This window comes from Phyllostomus discolor, chromosome 7, assembly GCF_004126475.2.
Source record: "Phyllostomus discolor isolate MPI-MPIP mPhyDis1 chromosome 7, mPhyDis1.pri.v3, whole genome shotgun sequence".
Lineage (NCBI taxonomy): Eukaryota > Metazoa > Chordata > Mammalia > Chiroptera > Phyllostomidae > Phyllostomus > Phyllostomus discolor.
Window position 1 is genome coordinate 9,390,386 of NC_040909.2, and position 22,565 is coordinate 9,412,950.

General features: G+C 41.8%; 1 protein-coding gene across 2 annotated transcripts in view; it reads right to left on the reverse strand.

Annotated features, from left to right (window-relative positions):
- The window catches only part of CTNNB1 (catenin beta 1), a 38,037-nt gene extending 16,304 nt beyond the window's left edge, over positions 1–21,733 (reverse strand). The window contains exon 1 of one of the 2 annotated variants that reach the window (XM_028519008.2): positions 21,484–21,733. The gene's annotated coding sequence lies outside the window, so the exon portion shown is untranslated. The remainder of the gene's footprint in view (positions 1–21,483) is intronic. The other variant, XM_036030482.1, reaches the window with a different exon arrangement.
- Between the last annotated feature and the right edge of the window lie 832 nt (positions 21,734–22,565).

Genomic DNA, 22,565 nt, shown 5'->3' on the forward strand with positions numbered 1-22,565 from the left:
GGTCTGTGGACGACAGGTTGAGATACACTACGCTGGAAGGGTCTCGGGTTCTGTCCACTGATGCTGTGTTTCAGCACGCATTTTTGTGACTGGCTATTTAATCATTTTCCAACTCCCTGGAAAATGGGTTCCTTACTTCACCTCCCAGTATTTCTGAGCAGGGGGCCATAAACATGTTCTATACTGAGCTTCTCCTCTGGCCAATTCCACAGGCTAGAAACTAGTCATGTTTATAGGCTGTGCAACTGTTTAAGAAGGTACTTTTTCTTCTGATTTCAAGAAAAAAATATTTTAGTAGCATTTCCTTGTTAGTGATGCAAAGGCAGCAATTTTAGCCATGATAATGGGTAAAATCTGTTTATGTGGGCTGACCTGGTAACCTGACCATGATTGTAACGATTTTATGGAAAACAGCAAGGTACATTCCAAACTTACAATATCCAGTAATATGTTAGGGACTTACCCATACTATTATTTTCATAGCACTTTAAAATCTGTGCAAAATACGTAACAATTATTTTGCTCACCCCTGTGAGGTGAGGGAGGATAAGTGTCTATCACCAGGAAAGTACACAGTAGGTGTGAAAATTAAGCTCTACAGAAGCGACAGCATGTGCCAGCTCATCCCTACGCTGCTCTGCAGATTCAAACTCACCAAAACACAGCAAATGATCCACCAAAGACACTGAATAGTGTGTCCAGAGAGAACCAGGGGAGAATCCTCCCCAAGCAGAAAGGCGTCCTCAGGCTTCCTCCGGACAGAGCCCCCGGCCAAGCTCCCCTAGCACACTGTGCCAATCACGGGGGGCCCGGCGGGCTCCCGTTCAACCAAGGCTTACCCAACACCTCAGGACAACCTTCAACAAAGAAAACAAGTCATGGAAAACCAACAGAAAAACTGAATTTTTTTTTTAATCAGAACTGAAAAACGGGTGGGGTAGGGCAGGGAAAGTAACAGAATGTTTTGAATTATTACTCCCATAAAGCTTGCAGAGAATAAAAATGTTAGTAGTTAATATAAACAGATAACTGAAGCTGAGAAAAACTAGAGCACAAAAGAGACACAAACTATGAAAAAGAAGAGGATCGACCCAGGGAAGCAAAGCTCCAACAGGCATTCCAGAGAGAATGACTAAGAGACAAACCGGGAAAGGCCTGCTAAGTACCAATCAAGAAGGGGGGCGGGGGAGGCTCAGTGTCATGAACTGCTACAGCGTCCCCTGAGGTGGGTGACGCTAGCTGCAGGCTGGAACAGTGATTTGTGTTCTGCCAGCTTGATCACCACCAAGTGGTGCTTTGACACAGAGAGAGGGCGCTGGGCACAGCCAGCTGATCCAATCTAATGAGGCCGTGGATGCAGGCATCCTTCCTCTCTTGTTTTTGGTATTTAGATATATACTCTTTCAATTATATATTTTGTTAAAAAAAAGAAATTCATCTTCCTAGTTCTGATTTAAACACTAAGTTTAAAAATATATATATCCCTTATATGTAATTTCTAAGTAGTAAGTTCATCCTGAACCACAGCCATTCAAAGTATTATTGAGTAATTTTTCCTTCAGCTTTTTTAATAGGACTACTTAACCAAGCTACGTTTTTCTTTTCTAGTATTATGAAAATTTTCAAATACGCAAGAAAGTAGATACAACTATATAATGAACACCCACATCGCCTATACTTAACTGTTAATATCATGCCATATTTGTGCCTTCCTACAGAACGATTTTAAAGTAAATCACATACATTAGTACCTCCTGTGACTGTAAAAATTAAGGACATTTCCCTGCACACCACACCATTACGGAAGATTAGCATTAGTAACCGACAGTTCCTTGAGTGCTGGAGCTCCTACTTCACCTTCTGTGCCGCAGCTTCTGTCAGAGCCTGCGTGACAATTCTTGACACAATAAAAATTTCAAAACTAAATTTGTTTCTCCAGTTCCCATCAGGACAAAATTATCTTAATTACTTTAGATTTCAAGAAGTTTGAGTACTACTAACTGGGAGTTACTTTGCTATATATAAAAATAAAGCAGCTCTATCGTAAAAATCAGTTTTATACTGGCAGTTCACGCCAACAAGTCAGTCTTCTAATAATCTGTACTGGAAGAACGAAAGCCAATTATTTATTCCATTTTCCTTTGTGTAAGAGAAACACTGACTGGTTGCCTCTTGACCCACCCCCCCTCCCACTCGGATCCTGGCCCACAACCCAGGAATGTGCCCTGCCTGGGAATCGAACCAGCAAATCATAGGCTGATGCTCAATCCACTGAGCCACACAAGCCACAGCTATTCATTCCGTTTTAAGAAAGAACATGCCAACTCTATTTCAGGAGCATGACCTTTTGATAAATCCCCAGGGATAAAAAAAAGAAAGTTCTTAGTAAAATTTATTTTGTAAATCTAAAAACACATACATATCCATTTTTATTGACTGTCACTACTTATACTTTGTCATTTAAAAATTTAGTCTCCTCAGATCTTCCTGTTTTAGTACTTTTCATTCAACACTAAAACTTTTAAGTCACAATTCACTCTAGTTTCCTTTCTGCTTTTCCTCTCAGCTGTGCGCATGTCCTGAGAGGTGTCTTCCTGGGCTGCCAACCCCCTCCCCCCACACATCTAATGATGCTTTTGTTCCTCCAAAGTAACTAACATTAATGCCCTTGGCATTATCTTTTAATATGTAAGTGCAAAATGGCTATTAGAAATATGAACTGTCTGTACCTAGAAGAAATTAGAATATTCCCCAAATGATGTCCTTCTTCATTTTATATTCTCTTCTCTACCCTACTCACAAAGTAAAATAAACGTTTTGTATAAAATTTTCCTTGTTACCATAATGGTATGCAATTAGTGACATTTTGATAGATCTGGTATTTAAACTTATTGTTAGGCATTCTTTTAATATAAAAATCAAAGCCATGTGTTGTAGGCCCATATAAAATGCTTGTAAAAAATATCAGCTGTAGTAAAGCATATGATGTCCTTCTTGAGTATTTAGTTTGTCCTTCCCCATTTCATTTGCTATTCAAACAATGCTGAACAACATAAATAATTACCTTAATTTTCCCCACCCAGGGATTGCTTCAACTACTGAATTAAAAAGGGTAAGAACTTCTAAAGCCTTTGACACAGCTCCAAAATACCGATGGAGCATCAGCTCATAAAATTTTCACAGAAGACACTAAAGTAGTGGCCAGTTTACCAAGGGCTTATCAACATCAACTGTTATCCCAGAGAACTTTTATTTTTTTTAAGCTTTTAAAAAAGACTTTATTTATTTTTAGAGAGAGGGGAATAGGAGAAAGAGAGGGAGAAAAGCATCAACATGTTTGCCTCTTGCACGCCCCCCACGGGGGACCTTGCTGCAACCCAGGCATGTGCCTTGACTATGAATCGAACCAGCGACTGGCACTCACTCCACTGAGCCACACCAGCCAGGGCTCAGACAACTTTTAATGATGTCCACTCATCTAATGCATATACTACCACCCTACCTGCAGGTTTTTCTAAGTTCTGAGATTAAATGCCTTTTTTTCCTCCATGTAGCCTTTTGGCTTCCCAGATTTTTGATGTGGTCCCCTTTTATGTTTTTATGGAGTATATGAAATGTTATACCTAAGAAGTCCCTTGAATAATCACTAATATAACACATTTAAGCCAACTGTGTATGTATGAGAATATACACTTACTCTTTAAAATAATTAGATTATGGTAATATTCTTTACATTTATATCACTAGCCTCACCAATGATTTCGTAATCAGTTACACAATCCTAAAATAGTCCTGATTCTCCAGAGAAAAAAACCAAACTTACTTTATCCACTCTAAGAACAAATTATGTACTACAGAAAGCAGACACCATTTCTCCAGCTTAAAATTGTATTTTTAAACACATCTACTTCAAAGTATATACTGAGTAGCCTTTGTCTATACAGGCACATTTTTATAATTTCCAAATATAATTTTATGCCACTTAAGTTAAAAAAACAAAACAACTCATATTGTTTATGCAGTAAAAGTACAAATACATACTAGCTTCCTCATACTTGGCAGCAACAGGAACAGCGTTGGAAAAGATATTAAAAATGTCTTACTCCCCAGTTTTTGCTTTAAAAAAAATCAAATACAGTAAAATTGTATCTGTCAAGCTAAGTGATGAGCATATGGGTGTTTGTGACATTATTCTCTACACACTGCGTAACAAAAATAACGGTGTAAATAAAGGAAGGAAAAAGCTGTATGTGAACATTTCAGATAAAATGCTGGAGATTAAAATGTTAAACTCCAAATATGACTTTTAAATACATCTTTGTACTTCGATCTTTTAAAACATTATTAAGATGAAGTTATCCAAGAAAGGCATGATTATTTTATGTACACTTTTGTTAAATCAGCTTAACCTTAACAAACTTGAGTCTCAAATATGGGGCTAAAGTGTTTCCATCTCCTTGAAAAGGGACAGACATATAAAGTTAAAAAATCTGCAAGTGTATTTTATAAAGCTGTACAGCTATGTGAGAGGATCCGTTTCTACCACTTGGAACCGAGAATCCTGTTGCTCAAAATGAATTTACAAAATGATGACTGGCTAAATACTTTATACCCATTTTAAGTAGATTTTATAGTGTAATAAGGCTGCAGAGAAAACAGTTCATAGTTTAACTACATTTTTAATGAAAGTGACCATTACATTACATGCAAACAGGATAGTTAGAAAAATATAATCTCAAAAAGACTTCAAATTAGCAACAATAAAAACAAGGTACATACAAGATTAAATGATGAAACATCTTGACTAGAAATGTTTGTCCTATATAAAGATGTCAGTTTTCTCTGACTTAGTTTATAAACTCAATGTACTCTAAACAATATCATTAGATTTCTTCAGGAGTAAAATGAATTTTAAGTACATTTGGAATGGAGGTATGAAGGTAATCAAAGAAGACTCAAACAAGTATGAGAAGGAACCAATTCCATCAGACCCTAACGCACAATATAATCAATAGCAACAGCAATTAAGAATAGTATTATGGGGTACAAATGACAACAAAACGACAGTAATCAGTAAATACCCAGATATAATGTGGCAATTTAATAAATGAAAAAGGTGTTATTTCAATTAGTGAAACTTAGATTACTTGATTTACCAGTATTAGGAGAAACGGGCTTATCCTTCTAAAATTTTTTTCACCCTTACTTTATATTAAAATTAAATCTACATTAGTTAAATATTTACATGTAAAAAAAATAAAACAATGAGATAAAACAAGGAGTATATACAGCAAGAGTGGTATGTATGGAAATAAAACCATGGTAACAAGCCAAAACATCACAAACTAGTAAAAATCTAAAACATGACATAGTGGACACAAGACGTGAAATAATATTAAAGGCTATTATCCATATGTACACAAAGATCTGAGGACAAATATAAGAAAAAACAGGAAAGACAGAAACTATCATTTCAAAGGAAAAGTACAGAGAAATAAATATACACAAAAGTTTAAACTCATTTAGTTTTTGCTTATCAGATTGATAAAGAGAGAAAAGATTAATGATACTCATGGCTGATAAGGATATAGTTAAACTGGCAGAAACTTTTTGGAGGGTAAGTTGGCATAACCCATTAAGTGTAAATATCCTTTGGTTTAAAAAAATTCACTTTATAATAGAAAGTTATTCTACAGGAATATTTACAGCCATCATGCCAAGCAAGATGCCTGTATAGTATCACATTTAGAGAGAAAAAGCTGAAAATTACCCAAATGCTCATCAATTGATCCATTAAGTGGAATATAGTCATACTACATTTAAGCATCTTTTGTTACTGGCATTGCAATAGCAGTAAATAAGAGAGAGAATCAAGGTCACACATCTAGTAAAGCCTGCACTCTATCGTTGGTGAGTTAAGCAATGAAAACAAGACAATTTAAGGAGAACTGCTGTGAAGAAAACAAACGAGGTGAGAACAGAGTGACTGGCGGGTACCGAGAGAGGGAGTGACACCTGAGCAGAGGAGGAACTGGCCCGTAAAGACGGGGCAGAACATTCCATACAGAGCACTAGTGCAAATGAAGGAATGAGCTATCTGGTAAAGGTATTACAAGGTTACCAGTGTAACCAGAAGTTAGGGAATCATGAAGAGAGTTGGGGACCAGATCAGTAAGAATGTAAAATAAAATCCAAAGTGCACTGTGAAGCCAATGGAATAACATGGCTTGTGATTTAGGCTTTTTCAAGTTCACTCTAGCATCTGCTTGGGGGTGGGGGAGAGGAGATTATGGGGGAAAAGCAAAAGAGGAAGACCAGTTAGGAGGCTACTGTAAATCATCCTGGTGAGAGGGGGTAGTGGATTACTATGTAGCCATTAAAAGAATGAAAAAGGGTACATTGAAAAAATATTTAACATGTATAATATTCAAAGGATCTGCATGCTTTTTGCATACATTTGCAGAACCAAATGGATAGAAATAATATATTAAGATATTAGAAATACTTATCCAAGAAAATATCTCATATCATTTAGCCCCACTATATGTTAGCCAAACACTGACAGACGGCATTAAGGAAATGTTTCTAAGCATAAAAATAAGTGGCCTATAAAATGGACTTTCTGCCAAAGAAATGTAGAAATTTATTCATCCAAGGATTAGTACCCCAAGGCAAAACAAATTGCTTAAAAAAAAAAAAAAAAAAGACGTATTCTTTGAAAAAACAGCCAGTGTTTTTTAAAAGTAAGGAAATCAAACTTATTGCAATTTTTTTTATTTAGACAAATGTCATTGTATTTATTCTGAAAATCAGTTGGATCACAAATACCAGACTTCGGATTAAATCACATTATTTTAAATAGTATCTTTTACAGTATTTTAGGATGTTACCTTTTAATATCAGGTAAACATCTAATTTTGTCCTTGACATACTTATTAAAGTGACAAAATTAAATGCCTAGCAACTTCAGTTCTGATCCCAGTATGTTATCTCACCGAGTCTTCCCTGTTGATAATTTCCCAAATTATCAAATGAAAAAACTGACTAGTAGAAGTTAATGTAAGAGTATATAACATAATATTAATATATGTAAGTATGGCGAATAAACTGCTCCGTTAAAGTTCAAATTCAGGTCTGTTTAGTTCAGCCATGTGCCTTTTAAAATTTTTTTTTAAATATATTGAGAGAGCCACAGAGAGAGAGAGAGAAACACCAATTTGTCGTTCCACTTATTTATGTATTCATTCACTGATTCCTAACTGGGGGTGGAACCTGCAGCCCTGTCATATCATGATAACACTCTAACTAAATGAGCTACCTGCCCAGGGTTCATGTGCCCTTTTAATCTAATCATATACCCTCCCCCAAAGTCATAGACAATTAATATTTAACAGTCAACGTTGCAGATAAATCCAAGAAAAGGGTTAGCAATTTTGAAATTAAAGTATTACATGTACTACCGAGGAACTTCATTCCTGAACAGCGACCACAGTTAAAAAAACAAACACCACCAACATATATACTATTACTAAGGCTGAATCACTACATACTCTATACTTTGACTTTGGGCCTACTTAGATATGGCACTACTACTGACAAGAATTTTCAAACATGAGTATGTTGTGCTACAAAAGTGTGTTTTCCATCAAGAAAGTGCCCAGATGTTAACCTCTAGGCTCAGGCTATAGGTAGAATTAATGAGAGGGACTCACGACTTTCTTTTAGCTCAGGGAGTGAACTCTGTGACGTCTGGGACTATACCTTTAGTTCTATTTCTAAAGTACTGGGCATACATCCGGCTCGTAAATATCTGAAGGACTGAATGTGCCAGTAGGAGGAATGTTCAAAAGTAGACAAAAGAAAAAATAAAATGGCCTTGGCTGGTGTAGCTCAGTGGCTTGAGCGCCGGCTGTGAACCAAAGGGTCGAAGGTCAGGCCACACGCCTGGGTTGCAGGCCAGGTCCCCAGTAAGGGGGTGTGCGAGAGGAAGCCACACATTGATGTTTCTTTCCCTCTCCTTCACTTCCCCTCTCTCTAAAAATTAATAAATAAGATCTTAAAAAAATAAAATGTATTAGGGGCTTAGATAGTCAATGACAATTACATATAACCTAAAAGACTTTTTAAGTGCCTTTAGGAACATGAAAGATTTGCTGAGGAAGCATCTCATCTAAAACAGAGGTCGCAAATTTTTCTGTAAACAGCCAGACAGTAAATACTGTAGGCTTTGTAGGCCACATGCTCTGTTGCAACTACTCAACTCTGCCATTACAGTACAAAAGCAGCCACAGACAATATATACAATTTTATTCATTGAAGCTGCAAATTTATATTTCATATAATTTCATGTGTCATGAGACATTATCCTTCCTTTGGTATTTTACCAGTCATTAAAAATGATAAAAACCATTCTTAGTTCTCAGGCCACACAAGACAGGTGGTAGGCAGTAGGTAATAGTTGGCCAACATCCTCATCTATTTATTAAATACCTTCCCTGAGAACAAACTAAAGGCAAGTTAATTTACATTTTAATTAAGTACATTAAACCTAAATGTGAAGACCAGTAACAGAATGGGTTTTTAAGTGGGCTGATACGTTACTAGGAGAGGTTAGACACTTTTCTTTTTTCTATAGTACCTGCAAAAACAGCTTTGTGGAAAAATAAGACTGGACCGAGTGGTGCATGAAAGCCCCTTCAGACCACTACTTGGGAAAACGCCAGGCCATTAAAGCCAGGAATGTGCTGAACCAGATTTTGGCCTTAATATATAGTCCCTCCTTATCTACGGGGGTAAGTACCAAGGCCCACAGTGGATACTTGAAACCATGGAGAGTAACTAAATCTCAATCCACTTCTTCAACTCTGCCGGAAATGTGGCAGCAGCTTCTTCATCAGCAGATGCAACATGCCAGTAATTTTTATATTTCTCAGTTCAAAACCTATTCATGGCTTGGTGCCTCTCGTTTCAGGGGATCCTTTGCTGACGTTTTCGTATGGGCGCAATGCTTTCTGGCCCACTGAGCTGCCATCGATTGGAACACCTCTTTTGCTCATGTTTTCCACCTGCAAATGTAATGCCTCTTCTATTTTAACCAGGCACTTACCACTCACTGTGGCTGTAACTTTTGCAGTTTGAGATGCAGCAAAACCAACACAAATTTATCTTTCCCTCTTCACAATTTCACACATAAGATTTGTTCTTACCATAGATCTCAGCAACCTCAGCATACAATTTTTTTCTTTCCTCATTAAGTTGAGATCTTTCCCCTTTTTACACTGACAGGAAGCACTTCATGGCTTTTCTTTGGCAGCATCACTATTCCTGTGCTCTTGGACCATCAGTAAATGAAGTAAGGACTTCTTGAGCACAAGCACTGTGATACTGCGTCAACCTTCTTACTGAGACAGCTACTAAGTTACCGCCAACAAGAAGGCAGAGTTTACGAAGTGGATATGCTGAACAAAGGGATGATTCATGTCTCGGGCAGGACAGAGCAGGACAATGCAAGGTTACATCACACTACTCCAGAAGGGTGTGAAATTTAAAACTTATGAATTTCTTACTTCTGGAATTTCCCATTTAATATTTTTGGAACCCAGTTGACTGTAGGTAACTGAGACCATGGATAGCAAAACTGTGGATAACGGGGACCACTCTGCATACATGCCTTTAAAAATCTTTCTTGCCTTGGCCAGGTATTTGAGTTGGTTGAAGCGTCGTCCCCCACACAAAAAGGTTGATGGTTCAATGCTCGGTCAGGGCACATACCTAGGCTGCGGGGTTGATCCCCGGGCAGGGTGTGTACAAGAGGCAACTGATTGATGTATCTCTCTCACATTGATGTTTCATTAATTTAAATCAACAAATTTATATGCAGCTGCCACACACTAGGGGGTATAATGGGTTCTGGGTATACAGTGGTGATTAAAACAAATGGTCCCTGTATTCTTAATAAAAAGGCAACTGAATGAACAATCACAAAGAGCACTGAGTGTATAATAACTAAGTTACAAACAGGAGAAGGGAACAGACTGACACAAGTGGAAGGTCTCAGAGTGGCCACAGGCTTCTAGAGGTTGGTAATCCTCAAAATGAGACCTGAAGAAGGATGCAAAAGAGCCAGCATGTAATGAATAGAGGAGGAACATTCCAGAAACAAGAAATAAGAGACAACAGATGCACAAACAGGGAGTCATGAAAGACCTGATCCTCTTTTAACAACTAAAATTTGACACAGAGTGGAGAAGGGTGAGGGCAAGTAAGTGAGGTTGAAAATGGCCAGGCCATGTAGGGCTCACTAGCCTTTCATAAGGAATGCACTTTTTATTCTAGGGGCCACTGGGAGTCCATGAGAGGATCCAATCAGGTGAATCACAAATCCCGTCTGCATTTTTAAAAGCTGTTTTTGGCAATGGAAAACACTGAAAGGGGACGAAGAAGAAAGCAGGACGGCCATGTCCACAGGTTATCCTTTCCAAGCTGTAATGGGAACGAAGAAATAAACAAACGGTGCATTAGTTGGAGGGAAACAAAGGCTGTCCAGCTCCAGAATATATACCTGCTCGGCAAACCTTTACTGCGCACCTGTAACTTGCAGACCCTGCTCCGGGCACCAGGGATACAAGCCCCTTGAGAGGTGAGCAGCAGAGGCAAGTAAACAAACGCTGCTTCAAAGTATGATTAAGTGCCACACACCAAGTAAAGTAATAATATGAAAGAGTAAAACGGGTGAGCAGGCAAGATCTCAGTGTGGGACTCACACGTGACACAGGTCACAAATGACAAAAAGAAACCACCTGTGCCAAGGTCTGGAATATATTTTTATATTATTGGGCATGATCCATAATGAGGTGATTAAGATCTAAGCACCATTAACAACACAATTATCTACTTTATCAACTACTATATACCATGAATCTGGGTATCGGGTAGAAAGCAGTGAAGGAAACAGACAAAAATACCTGTCTTCACTGAGCTTACATTCTAGAAGGCTAAGAGGAAAAAAGTAAAATATCCATCGTGTTAAGGAAAAAAAAGCAAAAAAAGGAGACAGAAGTTGGTGAAGGACTACGACCGACCAATTGGAGGAAAAACAGAAAAGGCCAGCACGGACAGAGTTAGAGGAGAAGAGTGACAGGGAATAAAGAGAGGGTGGTCAGAACACATAGGAGCTTGTGCTTTTAGTAAATGAGATGGTGAACCCCTGGAGGTTTTCTGAACAGAAAATTACATGACCTTGTTTTAAAAGGGTCACTTTGGCCACCTTTAAGGGAAACATGTGAGCGGAGAGACCAGTTAGAAAGCCTCTGCAGTAATCTTGGCAAAAAATTAAGATGGCATTGCTATGGTGAGAACCTGTTATACTGCAGACCTATTTTAAAGGGGGAGCAGACACCACTCACACACAGGGTTTGGGTACGGGGTGTAAGAGAGAGATGGACCAAGAGCAGCACGGTCCGAAGTCTGAGTAACTGGAAGCGCACGGTCACATCCGTTGCACAGTCTCTTAGGAAAGACTAAGAGAAGCAGCTTTAGGGGAAACTGGGAATTCAGTTTCAGGTATATTAAACACGAAGAGCTTCTTAGACATCCAAACTGTTGGAAAAAATAGCTGGGTAGCAGGATCTATAGTTTAGGGGAGAAATCCAGACCAAGGATACAAATTTGGAAATCTTCAGCAAGTAGGTTAAGTACTGTTTCAAGGTAGGAGACTACAGTGTATTCAGACGATGAAAACGGAGAGGTCCAGGGTCTAAACTTTCAGCCACTTCAACAAAGAGGTCAGGGAGATGACAGCAAAAAAAGGACTAAGAAGACAATGCCAGAGAGGTAGGAAGAAAACCCATGGACAGACATGGTGGCCTAGAAACCAAGTAAAAAAGTGTTTCAAGCAAATGTGTCAAATGCTACTAACAGGGTAACTGAAATAATAACTAGAAATTTATAATGTGGTCATTAATAGGGGCTCAACAGAAAGGAAATAATGAGTAATAAGCAATTGTTTAAAGGTGTTTTGTTGTGAAGAGCAGCAGACTGGGGTGGCGGGTGAAAGGGTAGACAGGAAGAAGAGATTTTTTTAAACATGGGATAAATGGCATCATAGTTGTATGCTCACATGAAAAGCCAATGATGTGAGCGAAGAGAGAGGAGAGAATACTCTTGAGTGCAGGAGAAAATGGGATCCAGTGTGCAAATGAACTGGATGCCCTTATCTGGAAACACTCTGGGAACACTGCATTTCATCCCCAGTGACGGGGGACAAGGTGAAGGACACAGTCAGATATGAGAGTAGGCAGGAATTCTTCCAGTTATTCAATCTGCTCAGTGAAATAGAAAGCAGTGGCATTTGGTGGTATTGGAAGGTTTAAGAAAAAAGGAAGAAGTATCATCACAAAGGAGGATATACTGATAGCTCAGGGACCATTGGCCATGCAGCCAGGGAGGGACCAGGTTGTTGAGAGTATATATAAGAAAGTGATTATGATTCAGCATGAAATCCAGCTGGGTAGACGTGAGGGTGAGGGACACTGGAAAACTTAGGTGGACACATAGATTGTAGGTTCCAGTGAAGATGATGGGCTGTTGGAATTGAAGTAGGGAGGCACTTGAGATGATATTGGGGAAGGGAGCAGTTAGTGAAAAGTAAGATCACTGGAGAAGAAATCAAGGAATTAAAGAGGCCAGAATATTGGAAGCATCCTCTATATCAACGTTACTCAAACTGCCAGACTATAATGACCTAATGAGCTTGTGCCACATTATAAACTGACATACTGACTGCTTCCTTTATTAAAGAAAGTCTCGCTACAAATAATAATAATCAGATGAACTAAACAGTGAACTTAGTGCCATAGCTGTTTTAAATTCTTGCACAAACTCTTTATAGCAATTCATACTGGTAACAAACAGCTCACAGGCCAGATGACATTTTGAGTGGCGCTGCTCTATATGGACACTGATGGAGTCCAAGAATTAAGAGAGAAATAAGACAGTGAAGTCAGGAGCTAGTAAGTGTTCAAGAAAGGAGGAGAATGACCCAGGAAAGCTGCTAGGTGACTGAAATATAGAGGGGGAGTGGGTGGTATAATTGGCAAACAGTCAAAGCTTGAAATTCTGGAAAAGAATGGTCAAGAAGTGACAATGAAGAACAAGAAAAGACACTGTTCCTCTTGGTTCTGCAGAAAAAGGTGTGCAAGATGGGAAAACATTTACCACTTGAGAGAGCTGCAAGGAAGTGGCATTATTAGAGGAGAAGCTAGGTTACAGTTGGAGCAAGCAAGCGAACAAAACACTCCCAGAACAGATGAGAATAAAAGGGATTTGCCGACCGACAACTGTGCATTTCTAGAAGGCACAACAAATGGATTTCAGATGATGAAAGGCGGGAGATGGACACCACAAAAAGCAATGAAAATTAGGGTTTGGAGGGCAAGGAGAGTCCAGAAGAGCAAGCTGTAACTAAAGAACAAAGTCCTTGAAAACACATGCGTCAGAACTGGCCTCTGGCCTGAACACAAACTTCCCCCACTTATAAAGATGGACCTTCGATGCAGATTAAGGAGAAGGTGAAGGAATTACTGCTTAGCTTCTGACTGGGTAAAGGGGACTAGCTAGAGAAGCAAAGTTCAAGTCTTTCTTAGGGCTTTCTGAATAGATGTAATATGATCTGCTGTGTAACAGCCAATAGGAGAAAACCAGAGGCCCTTTAGCATATAGTCAGGGCATTCCTCAAGCATGATTAATCAGTATTCTAAAAAAAAAAAAAACAAAAACAAAAAAACCAGACCCAACTTTACTATTTCCAAGTTTCCACTTATCAACAATACTACTTAGCCATCATTACTCTATGTCATGAGCAACCCTGGTCTTCTGGTATTCCAGACTTCTAATCCTTCTAATTCTAAGTTTCTGGCCTGGTATCTCTCATTCTGTGGGGAACAGAATGGCTGCCACTGTGATTCAGTAACAGGGAAAATAACAGCAGAATTAAGGCAAGAAATGGTGACCTGCAGAGGACAACTACTAGATAAAATAGTTGAACTTAAAAACTAAACAAACTTTAAAATTAAACAAAATGCCAGAAAACAAGCTCAATTTATGAATCAATCTATAGAGTTTGCCAGCATACTATGTTTCCTACATAATATTACTTTTGTATCTAAATGAACTATTAGGTATAAGTAATTTTTGACATTGCTGCATTCTTGCAGTAACTCAAAGAATTCAAGTGTCCACGTTAGCACTTTCTACACAGGACTAAAACTCCACTTGGAAACCTCCAGTTAGTTGGACTGAAACATGTTTCCAAGAAACCCTTGCTCCTCCCTTACACATGTGGCATTCATCTAGTGTGTGGGAACTTCAAAGACGGACTCACTCGCTATACCCTTACCCCAAACCACTTAATTATACTCAAAGGGGGAGGGAGGCAGTTTATAACCACCACCCCTTTGAGCAGTAAATTACTACAATCATTTAAGATCTTCAAATTGCATTCCCAAGAAATTCTGCAGTAAACCCAACTTCTCACATTTTCACAAGGATAATGCATAATAAAGTACCTTTACGTGTACATATCTATCATAATTATTTCAGCAATCATAAAGCTCTATTAAAAGAAATTGATCAAACTAACCCTTCAGATTTTGTACATCATTGACTTCCCAGCTGTATCAACTACCAGCATTTAAGATTTATTAATTATAAATATGGTTTACCTGCCATGAGGACTAATAAACCTGAAAGAACTTAGCAGTTTAAAAATATATCCCCCAGCCCTGGCTGGCGTAGCTCAGTGGATTGAGCGCGGGCTGCGAACCAAAGTGTCCCAGGTTCGATTCCCAGCCAGGGTACATTCCTGGGTTGCAGGCCATAATCCCCAGCAACCGCACATTGATGTTTCTCTCTCTCTCTCTCTCTATCTCCCTATCTCCCTCCCTTCCCTCTCTAAAAAATAAATAAATAAAATATTTTTTAAAAAAATATATCCCCCACTCCAAATTTTTAAACAATTGCTTAACATACCTGTTACAAGTCAGTTAAAAGGAAAGTATCAGCCCAGCAACATGTTAATAATGAAATCACAAATAAACCATGGGAATATCTAGTGAGGAAATTGAGAGAGACATGAACAGGGAAGCAAAGGGGCTGTGCTGAGGCAGTTCCACCCTAGCGTCAGCCAGCTGTTCATACTTTTCAAACTACTACAGGGGGAAAAAGCCTTTTCAACAAGTTCAAAAGGTATCAGAGGCAGGAAATTTCTGGAATATTACAAGAGAAACTTCACCATGGTTCTATAAAGTTACATGGGGACTGTGTAACAGGCGAGGGGGTGAATGCCCCGGGACAAAAGTTTCGTGGGAAGTCCTCTGATCGGTGTTGCTTGCATCCCACACCGTATCATACAAAACCAACGGCAGCCTGCAGCACTCGTTTCGGAGCGTGCTTCCTAAAGCCAATGCTGGCCTATGGTTGGCATTTTCAGTCCATGAAGTTTGCCATTTAAACATGCAGCCTGCAGGCCCAACACCTAACTTTTCAAGCTCTGGAAATGAAAAACTTTGCCGCAGCAAAGATTTAATCAAAATCTATCTAATTGCATAAATTTATTCTGACCAAACAGCAATATGCCATTAATTTCAGTAAAACTTATACTCAATTTTTCATTATCTAAGCTTTGCTTTTAAATTTTGGATCTAGTCTGATAATAGTTTATCTCAGAAATGCAGACTTCAGCTGAAAACCAGGACATGATTCAAAGACATCAATAAAATTTCAGGCTGGCATGACTGTGTACACACAGCCAGAATCTGTCCAGTATTTTAAGTGTCCTCACATATTAAGTTTGAGACCATTTAAAAAAATACATTGTAAAAAAACTATACTTAAGATAATCAAGTAATAAACACATTGTTATTTCTCCTCCTTTTTCTTAACCCAAATTATCTGAATTCCTAAACTTGAAAGTGTGGATTTCCCAGATTTCACAAACAAGTTAATAATATGAACTTGCTTTTAAGTTCCCAATCTGTAGTCAATTGATATAAGGCATTTCCCAAATACCTCAACTTGAACCTGATATTAACAATCTTATTTAAAATCTGATTTAAATTTAAAAATCTAAATTATAAAAGCCACAGAATCCTGTTATCCTGTCTTTTATTAGAAACATCATTACAAAATGCACTCCGAATGGGACAACTGCAGATGTTGCTAACTGGCAGTATCCTGCCCATAGGTGTGTTTAATTGTACTGAATTGCACCTTGAAACATGAATTTCATTCACCAATATGTGCAAATCAAGTGACGCACATTACTGTGGATTTCCTGCTTCGGGGGGGGGGGGGGGGGAGGCAGCGGAATCAGATGATGTGACAACATGAACTGTGTCCACACGACAGCCGGGAGCAGCCGAAGACTGCTCAGACGGAACATGTGCCATGGCCACCAGAGTCCCAGTCGCCCCACGCCAGCCTGGCCCTGGGGCCACCGAGGAGACTGTCTCACTGTAATGAAGATCAGTCCCACATGGCTTGTGAAAGCAATCTTACTTTAGTTGCTTATCTTGAATGTAAAATTGTTTACGCTCATTAATGAAGTAACCAATTTCAAAAGCCCCTAATAGGTAGAATATTTTCAATAAGCTTTATGTACTTAATTTTAAAAAGAACTTTCAAATTTATTCTTTTATCTCATAAAAGTCTTAGAAAATTAAAACAAGCTATTTGACTCAGTGAATGCTGCATCAACCCAGACATTATTAAAATATGACCCTTTATGAAAGAACACACTCCCTTCTGAAATAACCATTTAATCAAACTGAGGCATTCTTGCCTTCTTGTTAAAAAATATATAAAAATATATTTCTTTGTCAATGATCATTACCAAAGTCTCCACAAAATTGTGTTCAATTCCAAGAGCAAAATAGAGCAGTAATACTCCTATCACTTTCCTTCCCCACTCTGTCGCCTTTTTTTTTTTTAAATCTTCACCAGAGGACATTTCCCATTGCTTTTACAGAGACAAAGCGAGATTGGGGTGTAGGGGAGAGAAGAGAAAGGCAGAAACAGCTATCGGTTGCCTCCCCTAATAGGGGATCGAACCCAAAACCCACAGCCTTCCGGTTCGTAAGACAACACTCCAACCAACTGAGCCACACTGGCCACAGCTCTGTCAAATTTTTAATTTCATTTCAACCACTCATCATAACAAAGTCAAAAAACCACCTAAACTCTTAAGAATATCCCATAAAATGACCATTTGACTAACAGAAGCTAAATTCAGAATAGGTTTAATTCTTGTTACTAACTGGAATCTGATTTGAAACGACGATTTAAAAAAAAATAATGCTACTAATAGAAATACCAAAAGCTTTAGCTCAGTGCACAGAGGAAGGTTTTCATTAAAAACTTTAAAGGGCGAAATACTGGTACCATGCCTCATAGCCCACGGCTCTTGACAAACGAGGCCCGCCAGTCACAGCGGTGTTCCCCCCTCGAGTTCTCACACGCCCACTCCACTAGCTGTTCCCACCTGGAGTCTCTCTCTCTCTCACACACACACACACACTCACTCCTCAGTAATACACATGAGTATGAGTCTTCACTTGTTTTACTGCGGGACTGATTTTAGACAAACTGATAATTCATCAACTTTCCCTGAGAATTTTAGTTTCTAGGATTCATTAATATGATTAAACACAATAATCTTTTACTTTTGAGTTACTATACTGAGTTTTTCAGTTTGTCATTGCGGTATACTTAAACGGAATTGCCTATTTAAAGTGACAAATAAAAATGTAATCCCTAATTTTGCTTTGACCTTTCCCCTGCAAATATTGGTTAGAAGACATTTTCTCAAGCCAACCGTCTACTTAGCCGTATTGATATGAGTAAATTATCCTAGAATTCGAAGGGTCCTTATTGATGCTTTCTCATCAGAACTGCGCATACATACACTCCACCCAAACTTACTGGGGGGAGGAGAGGCACACGCATTGCATTGTATCCACTGGAGGGCACTCAACGTGACCAGAGCACGGCACAGAAACAGGCCCCAACACCACCCTCCCCTCTGCGGCCATCAGGCTTGAGGGAGGCTTTGGGGAAATGTCCCTTAAAAGAAAAGATGCCCCCAATTTAAAAACTCAAAAAAAGTAGTTAAACTCTAAAAAGGGTTCCTAACGTGACGGACCTTCTCTTTTAAGAGCCAGTCTTCCCCTTGGGAGAAAGCGCACCGCACGTGCTGCACGGGGAGCAGGCCGGGCCTCCGCAGCCGGGCTAAGTGAGGTCCCAACTAGGTCGTCAAGCTCGGTCTTGCACGAGGCACAAGAGCAGCATTCTTAGGTTAACAAAGGAAATAAAGAACTTTCTCCTGAGTTTAAGTGAAGAAAAACTACACAAGTTAATGCCCACTCACTTTCAATGAACACAAATCACCTATTTTCCTTTTGTGGAAACTAAGTATATATTTATTTTAGCCCACTAGCCTAGTTATCTATCACACTCGTAATCAGAACAGTATTACATAAACAATGGTCTCTTAAAGAATGAGAACTGACTCTGCAAATCACCATCCTCTCAATGAGGGTAGTAAGAGGCAATAGCTACATGCTCTAGCTCCTAGTCCCTGTTTACTATTTGCTTTTATGGCATAAAAATGTGTTCAGTCAAGCTGTTTCAACAAAACTATTGTGTTCCCAGCAAAAAGGATACAAAAAACCCTAGACAACAGGTAGCACTACAAGAGTCACCAATACTCTTTACTAGAAGTTCTCCGTGCTCTGACAGCATCTGTCCTTTCTGCCCTGGGTTAGCAAGCAACCATGGTTCCAACCAAGCTCACAGCACACACTTAAAATTTTCCTCCTATTCATCCACAGTTATCACCAGCAGTTAGTAAACGATGAAAGAGAAACAAATTCATGTTCGTGACTAGACAGATGTATTGTTTCTTTTCAATAACATAAAAGTTTCAATTAGCTGAATATACTTAATACAGGCTACTTCTGGGGTTTTATTTTCACTGCTACTTACAACTTATAAGAGAACAATATTGAAACTTTTGAATTGTTCATGTTCCTAATTTCAACAATACTTACACTCCTCTTCCCACCCCTCCCAACAACAAAACCCCAATACCTGCATATAGGTTTCTCCTAAGTACATCCCAAAATACCTTTTGAGAAATTTGCTGAAGGGGAGAAGGAAACTATGAAAACAGATCTTCATTTACGTGGACAATTTTATTCCAGTCATCATTAGTTAACAGTAGGGAAGCTCAACTCACAATTTAAGTCTTAATATTGGAATACGTGTTTTTCTCCACCATAATCTTGGTAAAGGAAGTAGTCAGAAAATCAGTTCAAAAGAAATAAAATTGTTGAGGCTTCCTGACACATGAACAATGTTAAAAGACACGTTTGTTTTTTTTTATTAGTCGCCTTACTTTTTAAAACTTAAAACTTGGTTTCTCCCGAAAGCTATCTGAAATGACTGTCCTGGACTCGGGAGAATCTCAGGCCCGAGACGCCACAAGGACTCTGGATCACATGCCCTCCTAAACTTCCCCGTGCAGCCAGTGTCTTTTCCCCTGAAGGACTTCGGGCTCAGAGAGTCTCAACGTTCCTCTAATCCTGCAGAACAGTCTTCTGCAAGTTTTCCAGCTACTTTTGCAGCCACTTTAGGGCTTTGTCCTTGTATGCGGCCTTCAAAACAAAGAGACTAGGTCAGTCAAAGTAATGAATATTGGGTGCAAATTAATCAAACTTTGTGGAAGGACATTATCAAATAAAACTTTAGGTACTTTTTTTAAAATCCAGATTTTGTGGGTTTAAATGTAAAAGTAAACAAATATAGCAGCAGCTTTAGCTCAGGCTTAAGTTTGTCACTAATTTACTTCGATACTTAAACAGTAGCATGAAGCCAGTAACATTTCAAACTACGCTTAACAGTTCCTAGAAGATTAGTTAACATGGAGACATCTGAAGGTACTGAATGTTCACCCAGTGACAATACGGAAACAGCTTCCTAAATTCCAGACAAAATACTCAGTAACTTGGCGATCCGAGGAACACTAGCCTAGCCTCCATCAAAGGAGCGCTCTCTTCAAGCCGCTGTCTAGTCTAAGCCACCACCATTCACCATACAAAGCTCCCATTTCACTAAAACCACTCCTCGATTTCCTTTCGCTGACCCCTGCATACCAGCAGGCCGGTCCCTCTCCATTCACCGCGCACCAGCTCAGGGGGGAGGGGAGGCCGCAGATGTCTGGAAGATACGGAGTAGGAGACAATGCGCCCTCCCTAAGGGAACAGAAAACGCAGGAAACAACTCTACCCCACTGCCAAAGCTTTCAAGCCGAGCGGCTTCAGAAGCGGGCTGTACGAACTTAACTTCCAAAGCGTCTGTTCCAAGTCCTCTGCCCAGACAAAACACCGAGAGAAGTTGCAATGCCACAGTCCCACTCGGCCAATTGCGTCGCGAGGGGAAGGACTCACTCCGTTTGAAAGCAAACGCGTTCCACACACCAAGTTTGGCTGCCGTAAGGCTGTGTGAATAAACAGTTTCCACGAACCAGATTCTCGACGCCGTCGGAGCCCGAACCCCGTGGGTCACTGGACCAGAACCAGGACGCCCGCCGCCCGAGCCCTGATTTTCACGAGGGTCTCACACCCAGCGCCGTGGACCCTGAGAACCCCAGGGCACTGCCCGCCGCCTTGCCTTCGCTCACCTGCACGGCACGAGAAAACGTAGGTGCCAAGACCGGAATTTTATACGTGCAAACCCTCCCGACGCATCGCACCGTCTGCACGAAGAGTTGGGTTCCTCTAAGGTTTAAAGTTGCTCCGATTTAAAGAAGCGCCAGTGCCAAACTCACATAGGCAGGGCATTAAAAAAAAATACAATTCTCTCAAGAACGCTCTTAACAATTCGCCGTTAAGAACGAAATGGGAAATCTGGAGAGAAAGTCCACCGGCCCTATCCCCACGGCAGAGAGGACCCAGGGTGGCGTCCCAGGCCCAGCGTCCGTACCCCAACTCCCCGACGGGAAGGCGGAGTCCCCCGCCCCACCCCGCCCCCCACTCCGGCCCCCGCGCATCCCGAGGCGCAGGGTCCCTCCCCCAAACTCGGCCGCGGCCGGAGCCCCGGACGGAAACCACAGTCCCCTCACCCCCGCCCCCCGCGCTGGCCCTCCGAGCTCCCGGACGCGCCCTCGCGCGCGCCGAGCCCCCACGCCGCGAGCGCTGCCCCCAGGGCCCCGGAGGAGCAGCGCGACCGGAACCCGGGCCCGGCCACCGCCCTCCGCCCCCGGCCGCGGCCCCTCCCCGGCGCCCCCAGCCCGCTCCCTACTCCGGGCCTCCCGGCTGCGCCCGGCCCGGCTCTCAGCCACCTCCGGGACCGCGCGCCCGCGACGAAGTTTGGCTCCGAAGAGGGAACGGGAGCAGCTCCAAAAGGGTAAGGAAAGGAGCGCCCAAGCACCTCAGGGGAACAGGCTCCTCCCGCCGCGGGAGTCCGATCGTCCTCGGCCTGCGGTGGCGGCTCGGCGGGGGCTGGAGCTGCTTCTCGGATGTTCCTCCGTCTCCGCCTCCCCTCGCTCCCAGCTCTCGCAGCCGGTCTAACGCGACTGCTACAGACCGAGAAGCTTAAAATGGCGCCGCACAAGGACCTCTTATAAGTCGCGCAGGAGCCGCTGTATCCTGCCGCCACCGGCGCAGCGCGGAGCGTTCCGCCGCGCGAGGACAAGGGGCGGGGCTGGAGAGGACGCGGAAAGTAGTCCCCGCGCCGCCGAGCCGGCTGCGGCCGTCCCAACGCCCCGGGCCCGGGCGGGGCACCCGCGCGTTCCCGGGACGCTCCCCTGTACTGAGCCCCACAGCTGCTCCGCCCTGCCGGACTGGAGGGCGGCTCGGGAGGGCGCAGTGGTACCAGGCGGGGGCCAGGGATAGGGTAGGGGGAAGGTGGGCTCCAGGATCTTCCGCTGTCCCGAACCTGATGCCCGGGACTTGCGCGTGCCCCGGGCCGTGAGAGCGGACGCGGGGCTTGCCCCGCGCTTTCCGCCGCCCGGGGGAGGCGGCATCTCGGCCCCGGCTCTCGGGGGCTGCGCCGGGAAGCCGACACAAGTGCTTGGAGGGCGGGAATTCGGGCCCCAAGAGGCAGAGGCGCGGGCGCTGGGGTCGCGGCAGGCCCGGCTCCTGGCGCTACCGGGGGCCGCCGCCGCCACCGCACGGCTGTCGACCGGGGGACTCCGGTGGTTAGGGCTTCCGCCGTTGTTGCGGTCTGGGCCACACACTCCCTGCAGGACACGGCTCCCAGCCGAGCCGCACACCACCCTCAAGCCCCTCACTGTCCGGATCTTGGCTCCCGCAACCCGACAGGGTGCTCATCCTGAATGTGGAAGTGAACTGCCGGGCGGAGCAGCCTGCCGTCCCCACTCCCGAAGGCTGTGAACTCTCGTTAGAATGGGCGCTTAGCCCGCAATTCAACAAGTCCTTAAGAATACCTACTGTGAATAAATGACTGGTGGAAATGGATTAGCTCTAGAGCCCTGTCAATTAGGTTAATTA